This window comes from Andrographis paniculata, unplaced genomic scaffold (genome assembly GCF_009805555.1).
Source record: "Andrographis paniculata isolate CXL003 unplaced genomic scaffold, ASM980555v1 Contig63END, whole genome shotgun sequence".
Classification (NCBI taxonomy): domain Eukaryota; kingdom Viridiplantae; phylum Streptophyta; class Magnoliopsida; order Lamiales; family Acanthaceae; genus Andrographis; species Andrographis paniculata.
The window spans coordinates 220,001-225,000 of NW_026137599.1; the positions used below are offsets into that span (position 1 = coordinate 220,001).

The 5,000-nt window shown below is 38.5% G+C and overlaps 1 pseudogene; it reads right to left on the reverse strand.

Annotated features, from left to right (window-relative positions):
• LOC127261475 (protein Ycf2-like) overlaps window positions 1-5,000 on the reverse strand; it is an 8,981-nt pseudogene that overhangs the window by 2,222 nt on the left and 1,759 nt on the right.

Consider the following 5,000-nt stretch of genomic DNA (forward strand, 5'->3'; position numbering starts at 1 on the left):
AGTAAGAAGCCCCTTTGACATCTCTTCATCTGCAAAGAATTCTCGATGTGAAAACACAGAGCCAGGGGGCTGATCTTTGAATAGGAAAAAGAGCGGATCGGCAGGGTCCCAAATGAATTGGCTTATTTGAAAAAGGCCTTGTTCTTTGGAAGATCGATCTCGTGTCTGGTACTGCATGGTTCCACTCTGCAAGAACTCCGAATCATTCTCTTGAAGCTCATCCTCTTCATCATAAATGATCCGCTTGCCCCGAAATGACCTGGACCAATAGGGAAATCCCAATTCATTGGGCCTTTCGATACAATCAAATAGAAAGCCCCAAGGGCGCCATATTCTAGGAGCCCAAACTATGTGATTGAAGAAATCCTCCTCTATCTGTTGCGGGTCGAGGGCTCTTTCCCCCTCCCCTTCTTCAAACTCCGATTCGTATTTTTCATAGAGAAATCTCTGATCAAAGATGGAACAAGATCCATTTTGCATCATATCTAAGGGATTCTTCGGTTCGGGTCGAAGAAGCAATGGAACTCGATCATTATCAAACGGACTGCAATCTTTCAGAGCGCCTTCTACTTCGAATAGGCCATGAACTAGATCCGAATCATTCTCAACGAGTCCATAAGAAGTGATCCTATTTTTTTCACCGGGTCCGGGTAGAGACCAAAGATCTTGAGCGACCGAGCCGGCAGAACAACTCAAAAGATAAAGAAGTATCGTTAATTTCTTCATGCTCGTTCCAAGTTCGAAGTACCATTTGTACAAATAAGAATCCCCTGCGTTACATGATTTCTTCTTCATATAGATAGATATAGGATCTGTGGGGCAATTACTTAGAAGTACATTTTGTGCTACAGCCCTTCCTATCTGATAGAAAAGGATCCCATGATCCTGAACCGATCTTACCTGGGATCGCAAATCCCAAGTTTGTCTATGAAGAGCGGATCGAATTGTATTAGTGTCTAGAATTGATTTCTTCTGTGTAATACTAATCGATAGGGCCTCATTGGTAAGTGCTACAAGATCTCTTGCATTGGAACCCATGGTTATGGACCCGAATCTGTTAGTATGGAACATTTTCTTTTCCAAGTGAGATCCCGAAAGAGTGAAAAAGTGCTTTCGTTGTTGTGTGGAATAAGAAGCCTTCGTATCTTAATGCACGTATTTAATTTATTCGGAGCTATTAGAGCGGGATCCACTTTTTGGGGAATATGAGTCGAAGCAATAACAAGAATATTTCTAGTGAACCATCTTTCAGAGAGATGGTTCACTAATAGACCGAGGGATAAGTAATTCGACTCATTCACATCCAGATCATGAATGTTTGGAATCCATATTATGCAAGGAGACATTGCTTTTGCTAATTCGAATTGAAGGGTGATATAAAATCGGTCTATTTTCGGCATCATATCCATAGTTAGCGCATTCATCATAGTTAGCAGTTCCAGCTCCGTATCAAGGTCACCATCGATATTGTCACTAGGATCAATATTGATATCCTCAATCAGAAAACCTTTAGGCTTGTTATCCAGGAACTTGTTCAGAAATACCGTAATGAAAGGAACATAGGAGTTTGTCGCTAGGTATTTGACCAAATAGGATCGTCCAGTTCCTATAGAACCTATCACTAAAATCCCCCTAGAGGGGGATAAGGCTAAGCGGAGCGAAAAGGGTTTTCCATGAGATGGGAAATGCAAAGTATTAGTCCCACACGAAGTTTGTGAATAAGTGATTGTCTGATAATGAGCAAGGAATACCCGTCTTTCTGCTAAACAGGATGTATTGAACTCATAATTCAATAGATACTTTTTATGAATGTCAACTAAGTATCGTAAGTAAATTGCTCCCGGTTGTTCAATCATTTGATAACCAGAGTCATTCTTTGATAAATGATCACTATGAGTCAGACTCAATAGAATTTGATCAATCCTTTTTTCTGTCGTTAAGGCGGAGAACTGAACCAAGAATTCTCTTTCTTTATCATCAATCGAATCACTGTTCGCGACCCAGGATTCTATTTTATCATCAATCCAACCCCCATTCACGTTTTTTCTTTTTCTTATCAATGAAAATCTCTTTAGTTGTGTGACTTAGATGTCTCGTATTTCTCGAAAAAGTGATTCGATTGATGGGATTTGGTATGAGATCGATGAGATTGATATTCAAATATTTCTTCTTAGAACGTATTGATTTGACCCCATAAGCGGGACCAAGCATGTTGCCGCCAGAAGCCCGTATTGCTTCTAGAGAATCTCCTAATTGTTCCAGAGCAACTAGAAAGAGATTCTTTAACCAGAAAGAATTCGGTGCAGATGTAGGATACCTATCCAGAAGTTTTCCCAACTCAATCATAGATGATGGAATCATCAAAGATTTGACCTTTTCGAACTCTGTCTGTAACTCACTAGAGGCCCGGGAAACAAAGAGAAGATGTGTACGAACGAGATATCCAGCAACAAGAAGAAGGAAAAGGATTGAATAGAGGAACTCCCGAACATTTGGCGATCTCAGATGTGTCGATATCAATGGTGACTCATTATTTCGATGAATCATTTCTTGGGACAGAAGAAGATTATGTAAACACTTACTCGAAATCTCACTTATCAGATTCCATTGTGGAAGACACCATTTTTTCTGAAGAATTCGCCATGATATACCCGATCCATGCATAATATCATGAAAAATGGATACAAATTTTGAGGCAATAGGTCTGAAAAAGTATCGAAAAATATCAAATTTCGATATTTGTACCCTGTCGAAGTAAGGAACCATGGCATATATGTTTGGAATCGATTCCATTTTGAGAGTTGAAAAAGCACTATCTCGTTGAAAGGTTCTATACATCTGCCCTTTCTCAACGCATTTCTTTAGACAAAGACTCCGTTTTCTCCTCTTTTCGGATGGTAAATATTTCTCAGAACACGGAGTGTGAATCAAACCCATGTTTGAATTGAGATACTGATGCAAGTTCTTCCCTTCTGAATCAGATAGATTCATATCTGAAAGAGGTTGACAATAAGTTCTTTCAAAATGGACTATTTGTCCCTCTGTTAGAGGTGTTCCAGAAATGTCTGCGATCGAGTAAATAGTTCTACGAACGAATGGATCGTATCGACTTGGAAAATGGAAAGATTTGTACAAGTTATACGTTTCGTCACCACTTTGTGGAAAATCGTTAGGTATGAATATGTTAGATACCTGTGACTCGATTGGTGAAATAGTATCTCTCCCCCAAAAGCATGTTTTTTTTTACCGACGCACAAAGAAAATATTTTGTTGCGAATGAACAAGATATTGAGGAATTGTCCATACGTAAAATCATAATTATTGATACGGGCCTTTTCCACAGAAAAGGGGAATCTTGTGTTACAATAGAAGCAGAAGTGATGTGGATTATTCAAGAATCGAAGTCGATTTGCTTTAGAAAAAGAAGATATCAATGAACTTCTATAAAATGGTTTCACGGGATTCAGCCAATTGTCTTGATTGTGGAATATCATTGAGAAATAGGAATCCGCGTTATCAAAGGATTTACTGCGATTCTTTCTAGTATGGAATGAGTCAATCATCCACTTTGGTATCTTATTGAACAAAAAGGGTGTTCCCCCATTGATCAAGAATTTCGATTTTCGGGGAGTATCATGATCTTCCAATAAGAAGGGTTTCCATTTTTTCAAATGAACAATTTGAAGACCTATTGATTCTAACAACTGATTGCAGAGTTGATCATTCGGACCTTTCAATTCATAGATGTGGATCTCGGACCTATGAATGGGGATATTCCCGAAACTCACACAGAAAAAAGGAAGTGAGTTAGACAAAAAGAAAAGCAACTTGGACAAAAAAAGAAGTGACTTGGACAAAAAGAAACGAAGTGGCTTAGACAAATCTTTTTTGTCGATAACCTCAGACCAATCAATCGAATATTGATTAATGCGTAATCGATCGAAGACTATTTGAAAACGGCCCTTCTGCTCAGAAACGAAATGTTCCAAATGTTCCTGGAAATTCTTGCTCCCATTGAACCATTTGTATCTATATGCATCAGGATCCCGATTCATGGATCTCTCGGTTCGAGAAATCAAGATAAGAGGGTCGAACCATTTCTTCTGACTCTTTTTCAAATTCGATAAATGTTGGTTGATCGTATATTTCATTATAGTTCTATGATTCAGAGTATCCTTTCCTATTTGATCCCTTTGAATTCCACATTCGAAGTTGCGATCGGATCGATTCATTAAAAAGAATCGATTCAATACATTTCTTATGTACCCATAGGTACTATATTGGATTTGAATCAGATTTCGGATCAATCTATATTGATTGACCGCCTCCATTATGTTGTTGCTAGCAAATACCACCGTTTTTGGTTTTGGATCTTCCAAATCATTCCCGCAGGAGATCCGAACCCATTTTTTTCTGATCCTTCGAGAAAAAGATTCATTCTCTTCATAAAAAATAGGAGGTAGAACCAATAAAGATTTCTTTTTCGATCCATCCCAGGCCTCATTCAAGAATTGTTTTTGATCCAATCCGTAGGAATCAATAGAAAAGGCAAATCCCTTATGATACACCGGATCCGGCTCGGTTATTGATAGAGTGAATAGATCCGCCATTTCTTGAAATCTCTCTTCTGATTCAAAATCGTGGTGTAACGTGTATCCTCCCTCTGTTCCGGTCATGGAATAGATGAAATAAATAAAAAAATGAATTTTTGTTCAAGAATGAAATCTTATTGGAACTGTCCATATCCGGTTCATCCTTCAGAACCCTATCACACCCCGAATCTGATGAAATAGGATGAATTGAGACAGTATTTTGTAAATACGTAATTATCTTGAATATATTAACCAGTTCTTTATTTTCCGATCGCCTGGAAGGGACAAAAGAAAGATCTTGTTGTTTCTTCAAGAATTTCTGATCTCTAGTGGACCTCTCAGTAGGATTCGAACCCAGATGAAGTTCTGACCATCTATCAGAGAAAAAAGAACGAACCGATCTTGTAG